Source organism: Cyprinus carpio, chromosome A25, assembly GCF_018340385.1.
Source record: "Cyprinus carpio isolate SPL01 chromosome A25, ASM1834038v1, whole genome shotgun sequence".
NCBI classification, from domain to species: domain Eukaryota; kingdom Metazoa; phylum Chordata; class Actinopteri; order Cypriniformes; family Cyprinidae; genus Cyprinus; species Cyprinus carpio.
In genome coordinates, this window is record NC_056596.1 from 32,333 (window position 1) to 50,099 (window position 17,767).

The 17,767-nt window shown below is 37.5% G+C and overlaps 1 pseudogene; it reads left to right on the top strand.

Moving 5' to 3' along the window:
- The first annotated feature begins 5,035 nt into the window (after positions 1-5,035).
- Positions 5,036-17,767, top strand: part of LOC109075542 — an 80,524-nt pseudogene continuing 67,792 nt past the window's right edge.

The window sequence follows — 17,767 nt, forward strand, 5'->3', positions numbered from 1 at the left end:
CCCGGCATCACTGGCCAGCGTTTTCCTCAGGTAAAACCAAAACAAACGAGAAACAGGCCAGAATCTGGATTATTATGTCTTGTTATATTCCCTTCTGAGACCAAAACTATCTTTATGTTGGCAGTTTCAGAGTAAATCAAGCAGGAACATTGTTTGAGGGGAAACGCTGAATCCCATAATACATAAACCAGCACTCAAACAGTATGCGAGGTTAGCACATCTCAAGTCAGAGTATGTTCAAAACTAGTGCTCTAAAGGTTTCCAGTGTTTTCCTCTGGGATTCAGATTCCATTTCCTAAAATGGGTCTGTTAATGATTTTTGTAGTGCTTTTGAGGTAGAAATATTTGTAAACAAGACGTGTGATTCCTTTGCGAAATAATGGGATAATTTCCCATAAACTACAAGAAGAATAAGCAAACTGATCTCGTGAGACTTAAAAACAAAATACAGTAAGCTGCAAGATATGTGTTTGTTTCAACTGAAGATACATTTCTATAAACTACACTGATTGTTGTGCTGTATGTTTTTGATTCACTAAGAAGAGCTGGTTCATAAGAATCATTTCTTGGAATCATGTGGTCTGCACTGTTTCTGCTTTGTGTTTGATTCACTAGCAAGAACCAGTTCAAAAGAGTCATTTGTTTGGGAATTATTTAGTCTGCACTATGTGTGCTGTATGTGTTTCATTCACTAAGAAGAATTGGTTTGAAAAAGACTGTTGGTGCTGTATATATTTGATTTGCTAACAAAAATTGATTCAAAAGAGTCATTTGTTTGGGAATAATTTAGTTTGCACTGTTTGTGTTCTATGTGTTTGGCTGACTAATAAGAACCGGTTTAAAAGAGTCATTTGTTTGGGAAACATTATGCTGCACTGTTTGTGCTGTACTGTACATGTTTGATTCACTAACAGTAATCTGTTTCTAAAGAGTCATTTGTTCAGGAATCATTTGGTCTGCACTGTTTGTGCTGTATATGTTTGATTTGCTAATGAATATTGATACAAAAGAGTCATTTGTTTGGGAACTGTTTAGTCTGCGCTATGTGTGATGTACTGAATGTGTTTGGTTCACTAACAAATATTGGTTTAAAGGATTTGTTTGTCTGGGAATCATTTGGTTTGCACTGTTTACGCTGTATTTGTTTGATTCATTAACAAAATTGGTTTGAAAGAGTCATTTTTGGGAAATTCTTGGGTCTGAACTGGCTGTGCTGTATGCATTTGATCCAATAATAAGAACCAGTTTGCGAGTCTTTTGTTCTTTTGCTTTATGTGTTTGATTCACTAACAAAATTGGTTTGAAAGAATAAGTTGTTTGGGAATCAAGTGCTCTGCTCTGTTTGGGCTGTATCTGTTTGATTCACCAGCAAGAACTGATTAATAAGAGTTATTTGTTTAGATGAAGTAAAGTGAAGTGGATTCAAGACCGAATAGTCTTTTTTTTTTTTCATGTAATGACTAGTGTTGTTAAAAAAACAGCATATTTGCTGGTTTATAGCTGGTTACAAACTTGTCCTAATCACCTAGCCCCTGCTCAGAACCAGCTCGTGACCAAACTAAGGACCAGTTTAAACCAGCTCAAACCAGCTGCCATGCTTCAAAACATACCTAACCAGCATATATGCTGTTTTTTCAACAGGGGAATTTAGATAGATGCTAATGTTTACATACAAGCACAACATGGGGGTCTGAGATATCAAATGCATTATGCTGTGCCAGTATGTACTAATATTGGTGTACCACAGGAGTTTTCAGCAGGGGGGCCGCAACGGTATCACAGGGGTCCGTCAATGATTAAACAGAAATACAATATTAAATTAACTTCAACCGAATGCTAAATCTTGCATCGCGTCTACCACATTAAAATGTATGAATTCAAAATAAAATGTACACGTCTGTACATCAGTAGCATCATGGCAAAGTATCCAAATATGCTACTATACGTATGATATTATAGTTTAGGCTTGAAATCCAATCAGTTTTTATGCAATATATATTCAATAAATACTTAAAAGTATGTGTGAATTGCCTGTTTTGAGGTTTAACCTGGAAGTTTGAGTTTGAATATGATCCTGGTTTTGTAAAATAACAGTAATATTTACTCATGACCTTCAGAAAGCATATTCATGTAGCAGCTGCCGTTTTGTGACACGAAAACTTGATTGTTTTAAAGTGTGATGGATTTTGACGGAGTCTGACGTGTGTCTTTCTGGCAGAGCTGAAAGGAAACATTTAGCGAGAAGATGCCTTGAGTTTTTGTCTCTTTTGCTGTGTTCTGTCACTCTCTGTCACCCACATTCACTCCGTCTCTGGTAAAAAATCGCTGTCTCTTCTGCATGTTGCCGTCTGGTGTAACTCCGTGTCCTCTGAGCTCTGGAGATTCGGGGATATGTGTGTTGAAGGAGGAAAAAAAAGAAATGGCTTTCATTTCTTTTGTCTTCAAATTAAATTCTCCTGACTTTTCCCTCCTCTCTGACACACTGATTAATTCCAGCATGTTGTCTCTTTACATTAGGGCGTGAGTGGACCGGACCGCGGCTAAGCAAACCAATCTCATCCTGTTGCCATGGGAGCGCTTTCCTCGCACCGTTGGTAGCTTGAGCTTGGCCCATCACCAGATCGAACGCGTACCAACTTCCTGTTCCTTCTGTGAGGGCTGTGAAAGAGATCAGAAGGAGCATTTTGCTCAGACTCTGGTCTACTTGTAGTTTATATACAGCAGGATTATTATAGTTAACTAAAACTTTAAAAATGTTACTTGAAATAAAATAAATGTTAACTGAATTAAAAATCAAACGTGAAAAAAAAACTTTTTTAATTAAGCTAGTTACCAAGGCAACATTTCTTATTTTCATTTAGTTTAACTTTGTAGTAAAATAACTAAAACTGAAACTGAAATAAAAATTTATATTAATAAAAAAAATATAGAATTGTTTTAAAAAAAAATTAAATTGAAAAAAACACGAAATTAAAAACTATAAAAAAATAAAAACGGAGTATCTCTGTGATACTAAAATTAAAGTGATGCATTGCTGCCACATACATATTATTTTTTATGCTCAGTTATGTTGTATGATATATCATTTAAATGAAATATACCTTGTTACTGCGAGAAAATCTTTTGTTTAAGCAACATAATATCTTGATATTATGAGAAAATGTCATTTAAATGTTATTATGAGAAAATATATTGTTTTAACTGCATAAATCTCATTATTATTTGAACATATATTGTTTTAATGGCATAGCATCTCATTATTATGGGAAAATATGTTGTTTTAAAAAGAAAATTAATCTCATTATTATGAAAATATAAACATTATAGAAAATATATTTTAACAAAATAAACATAATGTCTCATTATTACAAGAAAATATTTCATTTAAATGAAATAGCACCTCATTGTTACAAGAAATTATGTTGTTTTAATGACAAAATATTATGAGAAAATGTCTTTTTAGCAAGAAAATTTTCATTTTAACAACATAGCATAATTTTAATGACATACAGTAGCATCTTATTATTATGAGATCATAAAGTTTAAATTATAACATCTTGTTGTTATGACACAAGTGATATGTACTGTATGTGGCAGCAATGCACCACTGTATAAAACAACACTAATATACAATATTGTGATGTTTCTTATGGGCATGTGCAGAAAAAATAGGAAGAATTGTATGATTGACACTTCAAGAGAGGAGATATGACTTCTGCAAATAATTTTAGTGTCTTCAAACAATCCTTCATAATGCTTTTGCCCTATTGAAGGTGCTTTAAGGAATGGCTTTAATGTCACAGATAAAGCTTCTCCACTACCTGATCTGAAATTATTATATCTGAAATTGGTGATGCCACAATAGACATCGCTGAAATAGGTGTGTCGAGACATCAGATCCGTCTCTGTGACAGATCAAGATGCTGTGACCAGATGTTAAAAAAACGATTTGGGGAGTGGCCAGAAGTCTTAGCCAATCAGAAACAGGCTCTGCCTTTAAGTCATGTTGCATGTTCATGATTAGAATGGCAACTCTTAAAGAATTTAACCATTCAGGTTCTATTAAAGGGTTACACCACCACAAAATGAAAATTTAGTCATTAATCACTTATCCCCATGTCGTTCCAAACCTGTAAAACTTTGTTAGTCTTCGGAACACAATTTAAGATATTTTGGATGAAAACGATTGATTGTTGAATAAAGTCGTTATTTTTGTTTTCTTCATGTACAAAAAGTATTCTTTATAACGTTACGGTTGAATCACTGATGGCAGATGGAGTATTCTGACGATGCTTTTCATACTTTCCTGGACCTTGACACTGTTATTTACTTGGCAGTCTATGGGACAGTAACAAGCCTGCCGGTTTTCATCGAAAATCTTTTAAATTGTGTTCTGAAGATGAACGATGTGGGTGTAAGTTATTAAGTATGGAGTATCCCTTTAATGAGTCTAAGAAATATTTTGGAAACAAAGTGATTTAATTGGAAAATGATGGAATAATTTCCCATCAACTACATTAACAGTCATGAGGTACACAATGATTTAAGTCTCAAAAAGTCTTAAGTACAAAAGAGTCAGTTGTAAGACGTATGTGTTTGATTCACTAAAAACAAACGACTCAGAGTCATGTTTTTCATTGACTTTCAAAAGAAGTAATTTGTTTGGCAATTAGTTGGTCTACACTGGTTACACTGTGTGTGTTTCAGTCACTGTAAAGGACTGGCTCATAAGAGTCAATTGTTTTGGAATCATTTGGTCTGCATTGGTTATGCTGAACAATATTTGTTTTGATTTAGAGAACAAGAATTGGTTAATAAGAGTTATTTGTTCAGGAATGATTTGGTCTGAACCTTTTTGTGCTGTATGTGTTTAGATTCACTTAGAAGAACTGGCTTAGCAGAGTCATTTGTTCAGGAATCGGTTGGTTTACACTGGATGCACTGAATGTTTTTAAATTCACCAACATCATATTTGAGCTACGTTTGAACAAAATAGCCTACATCGCTGGCCTGTGTGTAGCTTAGAGCTCTAATATATTTTCCTTTTTGTTTTTGTCTTTTTGATCAACAGATATATTGAGACCAACGATAGGAAGACAAGACAAGAGAAGAGAAGAGAACAGGGCCAGAAGACAACAGAATCTGGACTCAAATTCACCTCGAGACGTCTCCACCTGAGCTCTATGTTAATGCACCAAATTGCTTCAATCCTTTACAACACAACCAAACAACCTGCAGGTAAACAATGAGCTATACTTTGCTCATTGCTCATTTTATTTATTGTTCTGAATTTCATTTTTTTAGTGAACATTTTTGTCTTTCTATCTTTATAAATGCAGTAAACCACTCACAGTTGAACATCACACAGTTAAAGGAGTAGTTCACCTAAAAATGAAAATTTGCTTAAAAAGTGCTCACCCTCAGACCATCCAAGATGTAGATGAGTTTGTTACTTTATAGGAACAGATTTGTAGAAATGTAGCATTGCATCACTTGCTCACCAGTGGATCCTCTGCGGTGAATGGGTGCCGTCAGAATGAGAGTCCAAACAGCTGATAAAAACATCACAGTAATCCACACCACTCCAGTCCATCAGTTAACATCTTGTGAAGAGAAAAGCTGTGTGTTTTCAAGGAACAAATCCATCCATCAATCCATCCATGAGTTCATAATGCATAAAAATGCTACCCTCAGTGGAAAAAGTCCACCCGCTGTTTTCCTCTCACATCAAAATCATCATTTGTTTAGAACTATTTTGGACTGTTTTCACAGTGCTTGATCAGTGCATATTTCTCTCCTTTTTGCACAGGAAGAAGCAATATTATGGATTATGGACTTGTATTTTAGTCAGAACCAAGTTTTAATCTAATCTAATCTAATCTAATTGATGGACTGGAGTGGTGTGGATTACTAGTGATGTTTTTTATCAGCTGTTTGGACTCTCATTCTGATGGCACCCATTCACTGCAGAGGATCCATTGGTAAACAAGTGATTGTAAAAGTAATGCTGCATTTCTCCAAATGTGTTCTGATAAATAAACAAACTCATCTACATGCTCAATGGCCTGAGGTCGAGTGCATTTTCAGCAAATGTTCATTTTTGCATGAACTATTCATTTGAGCCCTGCATGGTAAAATCACTGTATTGCTCAGCCTCAGGTGGCTTATTGGTTTACTCTGACCATCTGGCCCGTGGCCCCATGATGCCGTCTCCTCTGGTGTTGTATCGGAGATGCCCATCGACGTGCCCCTCTTAATCAGTGCACCTGTCCAAACAGATGTCCATGGGGATTTTGTTTATTGATCGCGTGTGCCGCTCGATCTCCCTGACGGGAGTCACAGGACGAACTCCTGGGGTCTCAGAGAGGAAATGAGAAATAGTTCTTGCTCATATCATTTATTTTTTTTTTTTGTAATATCTGATAAGCTTGCATGTGCTGGCTTTGTGTTTTATTTGTGCGGATCAGGGCTGACTCAGGCTAGGCTCCGCAGCTGTTTCTCAGGTACAGTCCAGCAGCCTCGAGCGAGAGGAACGAGAGCATCATAGACAAAACGCTTCAGACGCCTTGTGAGAGTGAAGTCTGTCTGTTTGCCTCCCGTACACTCTGTATTCAGGGTCTCAAGGTGATACACCTGTCGGCCGTCTGGAGTGATTCTCACAGTGAGGGTTTCTGTCAGGAATCGCACTGTCTTCAGGCAATGGCTTGTTAGTTTGGAGGTGGGATGCTCGTTTTGAGCTCTGGGTTCAGTGGTTAAAGTCAGTATGAAACCGCATATGCAACCTATTTTTGTTGTGTGATTTATTTCTGATACAGTATGTAGGATAGGACTTCATTAGGTTCATTAGGAATTGATTTGATGCTGGAAAGTGGGCATCTCACATAAGAATGGAGTCAGAGTGAGTTTGTAGTGGTAAAAAACATTATAGAAAGTTTTTAGCCATCATCTCTTGAACGTTATATTATTTTATTTCATACACTTTTAATATTAATAATACTTATTTTTTGTTTAAAATGTTCAAAAGTTGTTGGTTGAAATATTTGGAAGTTTAATTAAGCTTTAGTTTGTTAAAGTTTTAGATACATTAATGACATTTTGTCAGTGTAAAATATACCAAAATGAATGTGTGTTAACATAATTTTGTCTCAAATTATATTACATGGTTTCAGATCTATAAAAAAATCTGGAAAAATAAATGTAGAAGCTAAAGGTCATTAAAAAAATTTGTTCTTTATTTGTAGTGTTTAATTATTGTAGTATGTTTTTGGTTTAATGATAAACAGCTGTAAATGACCCCTTTATATAGTGGTAAGATTAAAGAAAGATTCAGAAAGATTATTTTTCACTATCCAGTCGATTCCAGATGGATAAAGTCAAGTCACACATCTCATTATGTAAGTTAAATGGGTTGCAAATGTCAATTGACGTTCACTTCAGATAATGAGTAGCTTGACAAACTGCAGTTTTAAAGTATCTTCCCCAACACACTCTCCACCGGCGACAGGAGTGCAGATGAGGAGAAAGTTTTTTTGTTGTTGATTACTGGCATGCAGTAATTTGAACAAGAGGTAGTCTGACTCACTCTAAAATGACTGTCCTTTGCAGTGCATTCACTTAGCTTTGAGTTCAAGTAAAGAGAGGACAGCCGCTTAATTAGCAGCGTTTGTTTTAGAAATGGTAAATGATTATCTGTGCGCTGGAGGCATTCAGGGCTGCTGTTCTTCTGCTGGAGTTCAGGACGAGGCGATGATTGAATGTGTGGAGCCGGTAACACACACACACATACACGGTGAGCTTGATCCCTGCTAATCTTGTCAGCCATCGATATGTTTGGTCAGTGCAGGTATCAGTGATTGATTTTTCTTCTCTGGTTCAGTGAGATTCAGAGTGAAAAACCAGCGGCATCCAGACCTTCTCCATCTCTACTCTTATTCATCATGTCCTTCTTTCTCTTTCCCTCTCTTCAGATCTTCTCCTCTCATCTGGTTTTTCTCTCACCTCGCCCTGATTTGAGTTCAGACCTGGTGAGATTTAGCATTAACATGCTTCTTCATGTGAAGTTAGGAGGACGTTCTCAAACCTCTTGTACTTGTCTGGCCAGTTCTCGATATGCCAAGCATCAATATCACTGTTTCTCATTCTTATTGTTCAAATCCCTAACACTAATAACATTTTGTGCTACAGACACAGATGATTCCTCAAAGTCACGCTGCTGTTGGAACTGAACTGAGAATGCATTTTAAATTGCAGTTGAATTCTTGAATTGGAAACAGGATGCAGAATTGCAATTTGAATGCAAGGAAGTAAAAATAAACTGAAATTAAACTAATGTAAATTTATGTCATTTTTAAATAGATAAGCAAAGTTAGTCGAGACAAACTGTGAATCTTGATGGCTTGACAAAGGCTTGTTTGAACTTTGGAGAAATGTTTATTTTTTTATTTTATTTAAAAAAAACTTTTGTGTATTTAGTTCCAAAAAAAGGGACAGTGTACATTAATCAACATTCATAAATGTAAATGTACCCAAATTAGCTCAATGGCTAGTTTTCACAATACAATAACAATAACTACAATAATAATAAATAATAATCCATTGAAAAATTAGAAACAATTATTTAAAGTATAATAAATTGATATATGTATACCAAGAAAAAGAAATTATAAAAGACAAGTATTGTTATGGCTTGAATTATAACAGTTATAATAAAAAAAATTCAACAACCTCTTCTAATGAAGAACCATTTTCCATTATTAAGAAACTTTTGCGGAATGGAAAGGTTTCATGGATATTAAAGATTCTTCATGGAACCATCAATGCCAATAAGAAATGTTTAAGGGAAAATGGTTCTTTTAAGAACTGTTCATTCAAAGGTTCTTTGGAGAACCCAAAGTGGCTGTTCTATGGCATTACTGCAAAACCCCACTTTTGAAATTGATAGCAACTTCTTATCATCAGGCTAAAAAAAAAAAAAACTTTATTTTGGAGAGTTTGAGTTGATAAATCTTCACTAACATGTTTTGTATAAATGGACTCAGGAATGTACAGCTGTGAGTGTCTGAACAAAATTTTTCCTTCCTTCTGTGCACAGGTTAATAAACAGATGACAGGAGTGGCTGGATGCCTCATTAATTAGCAATAAACAAGGTTTGTTCAAATCTCGTTGCTTGAAAAGACACATTCTCAGGTCTAGACTAATCTTTATGAAAGTGTAGATGCAAGCTGAGCTGTAACACTAACAAGCTTGGAGATTAATTGATATGATCTTCATCAGTTTGATAACAGAACTCTGAATATGAATCACAGTTCAACATTCGTGATAAATGAAGTCATCATGGTGAGTTGTGGAACGAATGGTAAAGAAACGTTTAATCGTCGTTCATCAGTGTGGTTCGCTTCAGTTTGTTTAAGAGTGATTGGTTTCAGGTTCAAGGGACTGACAAACCTTTAATGTGCTGGTAAAATGAAGCATGTAAAGCTTCAGTAGTTTCTGTCATGCTGCAGTCGCGCCCCACGGAGAGACACACAGAGACAGAATGAGACAGACAGCGAGAGTCCTTTTGGGCCACAGTGTGTGATCAAATATAGCCCATCTTCACACCTCATAAAACTCTGTGTATGTCGCTTTCAGACTCCAAAACCAACGAGAGGAAATGGCTGCTTGTCAGAGATGGCAGAGCTTCACTAGAAATGTTTCTGCTGGGTAAAATCCTCAGGAGAGCGCTTGATTACCGCTGAATGAGTGCGGGACATGCTGTTTGTTGACTGTGAAAGCAGGTAGCTCGTCTGAGGTCTGCTTATATGTAGCTTATTCAGGCCATTAACAGTGGAAGAGAGCGTCGTCTGATCAGCACTGGCCCAACAGCGCTTTGCTTTCTTACGTGTTGTTCAGGAGCAGGTACAGTATATCTGAAATTGGTGTTTTGGTCATAATAGACTAGCACGCAACAAGTACCAGTTCATCCACAGAATATGAGTCCAATGCAGTTTTGCTTATGAATATCTAATTTATTTGCTATGAGAAGTCTCAAAATTGCTTATATAATTAATAATTCTATGCGATAAGCTGATTGATTATTTTATATACACATAAATGGCCAAAATTTAAATAAAAATTCTATGCTATTAAGTAAATAAGTAATAATAAAGAATAAATAAAGATATAATAATAATAATAATATGAAATGCAAAATGTAATTGTAATTTAAATAATGCATCATATATATATATATATAGCGATATATATATATATATATATATATATATATATATATATACAATAAATGTTTATTTTGCTGTACACTGTCTTAAAAGATTCATATATATATATATAACTAATTTTAGTGTTTTATTTTTAATGTACTTCGTAATTATATATAGTAAGTGTTTAATTAAATAGAAGATACAGCACAAGAAAGAAACTAATACAGGTTTGAGACAACAGAAGAGTGAGTAAATAGTATATTGAGACGGAGGCACCAGAACTGCAACTGACAAAATGTGCGCTGTAGCACAATACTACAATATTTCTTCAAAAGTAGATTGTAGAGTCATTTTAATGTATATTGAGACGGAGGCACCAGAACTGCAACTGACAAAATGTGCGATATGAGATATGTGATATCGCACACTCTCAAGTTATGCTCAGATTTGATAAGACACCAAAGTCAGAGACCTCAATATGATCTCAAACGCTTCTCGTCTTCTTTTCACATTCTGAACATTAAAGCAAGAAGAGTAACCTCTAAACAACTTCTTTGAAGGTCAAAGTTTGATCGGCTGTAGGAGAGCGAGACTCACTTAAAAGTCGAGGCACACAGATTTGTGAGCGGATAGGTTGGAGCTCTACTGGTTTACTCTGTCTTTCTCTCATTTTCTCTCAATCCATTCTGATGGGATTTACAAGCAAGCAGTAATCCGTAACCGCTGCAAAATCTGCGGCCCACTACACAATTCTGTCTCCCTCCTTCTCCTTTTCCTCTTTCCCTTCTTAATACTAAAAATAATTTAGCTGCTTCAGTGGAGGACGCTGGTTTTATCCCCAAATCTGGGCTGAAAAGGGGCATGTGTCTGTTGGCAGCAAGTATTGTGCAGAATTAGACTGTGACAGTCTTAAAAAGGCACCTCTCTCTATCTCTCACTTTATTTCTCTCTTCTTCAGCTAAAGCGTTTTAAAAATGTCAAGGATGTTAACCTGTTGCTAAGCGGTTCACAGACTTGGCGCTGTTTTCCCGGTCCGTCATATGAGTGTCGCGGGCGCAGGAGTCTGTCGGCCATCTGGAAGCAGCTTCTGCCTGACAGCCCACTTCAGATTCACACCACACATCTGTCATGAGTATGCTTTTGGACCCGCTTGCATTGCGTTTTGCGACTGTGTGACTGAGATCTCAGAGAATGTGTAAGTGACGTATATTTATGTTTTTAAAGGGTGAAAAAAAACAACTGTGTAGCGTATGACTTTTAACTCGGAGATTGCTAGTAAATTTCACAAATAACAGCAAGTAACACACTGAATTTGGGATTCACTCCAAATTATGAAAGAAATTCCTTTTTTTCAAAGGTTTTCAAAATGAGTTAGATATGACCAAATGACTCTTATGAAAACGCGAGATACTGGTTTGAATCAGTCTCAAACACTAACCTGTATAATTTGCAAACATTAGCGGCATATATTATTATTTATTACATGTTTTCAGAAAGGAGGAATGCTTTCTGTCAGTAAATGTGACTGAATCGAGATGATTTATAGCCGTATGTAAGTGTAAATGTGCTCTAAGACTATGAAGTAAGTGAGCATGTGGGCTCAGAAGTGTGTTTGCTGTAGAACCATCATTAAATTCCTCTGTGACCCTCAGGGATTGTGAATTATTCACCCAGAAGGCTTAGAAACCCTCCAAGCTCACTTTTTTTTCCGGTTTCTGGCTGCTGCCTGGAGTCTTGTTGGTTAACAAGCGGGGAAAGTGAAGAGCTGCGTAATTTTGTTAGTAGTATCTGTGACCCTGAAGGTTTGTGATTTGTTTGTGTAGTGGTGTTGGTGTTTTTGTTGGGTTTTTTCATTGTTTCTGGGGTATTGTTGGTTTATCATTTCTGTGTAAAACACTAGATTTCTGTGTTTAAACAACATTTTCTGTGTTTAAACCTCACAGCCATGAGATTGAACACAGATGCTGAGGAGAGCGGAGGCCCCTCGCTGGAGGGGAGGTTGGGCATCCACTGGCAGAAATATAGATCGATGCCTATGTCGTGCATATTATAAAATATTAAATATATATGTATACAGTACATATGAATATATTGGTGTATGTGGTGGTGTGTGTGTGTGTGTGTGTGTGTATGTGTCAGATGATAATATAAAATTTAATAATTATATATATATATATATAACAATGTTTTATTTAATAATTGAAAATAAAAAATCAATAAATTAAAAAAAAATGATTTATAGAATTATATATTTTTTAAATAAATTCTAATTAAAATATTTTTTTATAAATAATATATATTGTTATTTATATATTATATATGTTAGAAAGTGTGTAATGTAAATACATATAATAAATACAATACATTTTAATAAAATATATTAAAATATAAAAATATAAAATTATAATTGTGTCTATCTATCTATCTATCTATATTTATATATGAAGTATATATATATAAACCCAAATACTATATATACGTCGTGTTGGTAATTATTTTCATTTTTAACTAGATAGATAGACATTAGTTTCGTAATATTTTACTTGCAATAAAACTATACTGTATAAAAATATTATATAAAACTGTATATAAAATATAAACTATACATTTTTGGTAAAATATTTTAAGTGTTATTTAATAAACAAATCTCTGTTCCTAATTTCTTTTTAATTACATCTTGTTGCATAAATCACTTTAGCTATGCCCATTTAAGTCTCAAACTTAAGTGCAAATAACACAGTAACTGTATATTTTGATTTGAATATGAATGAAAATAATGATTTGTGGTTCAGTAAATCAATAATCTATCAGACTGATTCAGTGATTTTATGTGAATCATTTTACATTGAGTTTGTGAGTTGATTCGTTTAAAAAGATCTGAGTCGGTTCATTCTGGAATGGGGGGGACTACACTTGACATGATCTATGTTTTGTTGTGTTGTGAACAGTGCAATAGAAATAGTCTGTTTATTTTGTTTAAATTGTATTTTATTACATTGTGCTGCTCATTATTTCTCTCTCATCACATTAGATTCAGACAGCAAACTCACAACTCATCAGGATCATTTATTTTTCCATGCTGCTTTAGATTCAGCTGCTTTCAAAACCGGTTCTCAATCCTCGACTTGTCAGGGGTTATTGGTGATTTTCAGCATCTTGAATTAGTGATAATCATGTTGATGTCATCCCTTCTGTTTAAACAATGTCAAGCGTTATGTAAAGTCCAAAGACCTGAAGGAAAAGAATCTCACATAATCCACACAGGCTCCTGATAAAAGATCTCTCTCTCTCTCTCTCTCTCTCTCTCTCTCTCTCTCTCTCTCTCTGTCATGATTAAACCATCAGCAGTGGGTTGGAGAAAGAGAAAATGACAGAATGATGTTCAAATGGATGGCGAGATTAAGAGAAAAATCATTATGCTGCTGATGCCAGATTTCTCATGACGGGGTCGATATCCTGAATTATTGCAGTGAATGTACGCAATGTGTGTGCTATCATAAACTGAAGAGTTCATTCACCAAATAATGGAAAATTCTGTCCTCATTTACTGACCCTGTTGTTCCCAATAACTGTATCCGTGAAACACAAACACAAAAGAAAGACTTTGAAGTAATACGATAGCTTTGTGTGACGCAAAGACCACTGATAGGGCCTCAGCGCACAATATATGGACATATCGCAAATGTAAATATTGTGTTATGCATATTGCATATTGAATCATTTTAATAATAGGTTACTTAAATCAAAACTTTGCAAAAGGTCAACGTTTTAGTTTGACGCATATAGCAGAGAATTGCTTGACGTTAAAAAGAGTTATTAAGTATAATAAGTTGCAGAAAACAACTCTTTGACGTCTGGTCATGCTGTCTGACTCACACCTGAAGCGCACGCACAAGCTGCATCTCAGACAGCGTCTCTTCAGTTTCTGCCGCACACCGTGCAAAGCGCACACACACATACTCGCATTTCAGATGGCGCACGAACACAGAGTTGATTTGTCTTTCACATCTCCTCCTTATGAACAGGCACATACACACAGATTGTATGTCAAAAGTACCCCTCTCGACGATCATTCTCAAAATAATACACAGTGGGGTTATGTTTTAAATTAAGTGTAAACAGCTGAGAGAGGAATCGGGGGGAATGTGTATCATTATAATCAGGATTCGTGCCCCCAGCTAATTTAAAGGAAACAGCAGAGCTAATAGCAAATAGCAGGTTAGAACTGAAGCTCTGAATGTCCACTACTGTTAATCAAACCAACCCCACAGCTATCACCAGGGATTAATCTACATTTACTTCACCGAGTGTTAGATTACAATTAATTAGTACATTTCTGTACACCCTGAATTACATTTGTTGTATTTTATCATATGCTTATATACATTGTGTCTTGTCGCCCCACCCCCCACCCGCGGAACAGGTAACACCAGGCCCCCACTATATTCTTCTATTTTTTTTTCTTTAACGGACGTTCACTTGCCGCTTACGATGGTGTAAGACCATTCTCAGACTCAATCTTTTTCGCTGCTGAGTACAGTATATGAAAACGTACTTAAAGTGACTGTGGAGTCAAGTCACAGTGTTGGTGTACAATTAGTGTGTCATAGTTTTGTTTGTTCCAATTGATAGCAAAATGACATATTTCTGAATTTGTGAATTAGCTATTTATTGTAGTGTTAGTAACACTGCTGTCACTTTCAGAGGTTATAGTCGATTCATCTCATTCCGCCCGAAAGAATGTCAAGTGAAAACTATATTCATTCTTCATTGTCAACATATAATTGAGAAGTAGATTTTCGACACTCTCTAGTCAAGCAATAGATTATCGAATATCACATTTTTACACGAAGGGCGATCCAGCATATCGCATTCTCTTTTTTTGTTGTCAATATTACACCAAGACGCCCCGGAACGCACATGAGTAATGATGAAAACGTGACTATAGTGCATCACTGAGCTTGAATATATCAACTTGATTTTTTGATTACCAACAATATAAGTGCAAAATATACAGACGAATGAACGGGCAAATTATTGAATGGAAAACTATTAGAGTGATTGTCGTGAACGAAAATTCAAGTTTATTGAGTAGATCTGAATTCAAATATGATTTAATAACATTATTAGAGAACACAATTACAGTTTGCATGCACTGATTCAATGATCTGAAAAGATCAGTTATCGTTCAGTCATTCAAGTCTATCAATGGGACGCAATCTCAAGGATGAAGACTTAGGGCAACATTGCTAACCAAGTTAAAGAAATTAAATAAATTTTTCTATAAGTGTGCACAGGGAGGCGAGAGGAGGCAGCGAGGGCAATTGCACTCCGTGTATTAAGTCTAGAGAGGTTATGCTTCAGGATCAAGTCAAGTCAAAGTCTGCTTTCAATTTTCCAATTCTTCCCAATCGTACAGTACATACATACAGAGATCATCGAAATTGCGGTATAACTCTCTCCGACCCACCGGTGGCATACAGATTGACCCTAACAGATAACGAGCTAATAATCGTAGATCAAATTATAAACTATAGGATACAACCTCTACCAATAAGAAGTGGAAAACAAAAGACCATGAATATGGCTCAATAAAAAAAGATAAATACAGAAATAAGCGTTAAATATAAAAGCAGCGCACGGCAACGTGGCAGAGTTAGAGTGCCCGTGCCAACATGGTGCAAAAAACGAGTGCAGATAAAAGGCTTTTTAGTGACAATGTAAAAACATAGCTTATTCCAGTATGATTTAAAGTGAACAAAGTGGACATAAGGTCAGACACACGGTGTCCCAGCCGGTATTTCAGTTTAAAGCTAGACTTGCCTGAGTGTAGTCGTAGAAGGACGTCAGTTCCATGGTGAATGAGGGTAGTGAGCAGACCACTGCGTGGCACAAAGGACTGGTGCATGACATGTTGTTAGAGGGAGGTGGGGAAGGGGTGGAAGACCTGGGGATGTGGGATCTGGGGGGGGGGGGGTAAGTCTGTCAGTGGTTGAAGCTGACCCGTAGCGAGAAGGGGGACTGTCGGGGCGATAAGAGTCGGGAGTGAGTTCAGAATTCAAAACGGCCAGATAGGATGACAGCTTGTCTGGTCAGTCTGCTGCGTCACCTTGCCTGGAGACTCCGCAGTCTCCTCCATGATGGCAGCAGACTGAAGACAAAGAGCTGAGTGACGGGTGAGTGGGCTCACCTGCAATGAAGAGGGCTTTTGCAGAGTGGGAGACGGTTCCATAAGGTCCCTGGAGGAGGGGAGGAGAGACACCAATGATCTTCTCAGCTGCTAACACTCACTATGCGTTGCAGAGTCTTTTCCGGCAGGACGCGTTGCAGGCGCATAATGAGTACCACACAGTGATGCAGCTGGTCAGACTGCTCTCTGATGGATGCCCTCTGTAGAAGGTGTACACATGAGGGGGGGCCGGGGCTCTGGCCTCTCCTCAGGTTTGCGGAGGAAGTAGACGAGACGCTGCGTGTGATTTCTCTCGTGGCCGTGCGTTGCTTGCGCACAGGTGTGTTGTCGGGTCCAGGGAGAGGTCCTGACTGTGCTCATGTGCACACCCAGGAACTTGGTGCTGCGCACTCTCTCCACAGAAATTCGCCACCGTTGATGGATCAGAGGAACATGCGGAGAGTGATGCGCTCGCCGCAAATCCTGAAGTCAACAACAATCTCCTTCGTCTTCCCCACGTTCAGAGAGAGATTGTTGTCACTGCACCACACGGCCAGGCAGGCAACCACCTAACTCCTGTAAGTTTTGTCGCAGTCTCTCGTCCTGTAATGGAGAACCACCACAGCGTCGTTGATCACCCGCAACTTATGAAGAGGTCAGGTGAGGGGGTGTGACGCTGTGTGCAGGCGTGTGTCAGCATGAATGAAGAGCGAGGGCAGGGAGCTCCTGCACAGGACACTCCTTGTGATGGGCCCCAGTGTTTCTCTGTGTGATGGTGCTGATACAGTTGCCCGCGAAGCGTACTGCCTGAAGGTCCACCAATAAAGAAAGTCACAGAAGCCAGATTGCACGGGCGAGACTCGTGTTGAGCCCCAGCTCGACCAGTTTGACTGACATGAGCTGCTTGACGGCTAGGATGACTGTGTTGACTGTGCTGAACTGAAGTCTGCATGAACAGCATTCTGACGTATGAGTCTTTGGTTCTCTAAGAGTTGTGAGTGGCTGAGTGGAGCGGTAGTGAGATGGCATCATCGGTCGACGTCCGGTTGGACCTATATGCAAACTGGAATGGGTCTTTTTTTGGAAGGGCACGAGGGGGGGAGGGCACAGACTTGATGTGGTGCATTGACTAGCCGTTCGACGCACTTCATGAGGATGGGGAGTAAGTGCAACAGGGACGGTAGTCAGGTGAAGCAGGATGGAGATGGCTTGCATTCGGGACTGGGATGATAGTGGTCAGCTTTAAAAGCATGTGGGAACAAACAGCACTGACACTAAGTGAGCTTGGGAAAAGTGTCTGTGAAGACAGTCAGTGAGTGTCTGCTGCACCGTCTCTCAGTACGGAACGCCCAGGAATGCTGTCCAGGACCGGTTAGCGTTGCGAGTGCATTGTAT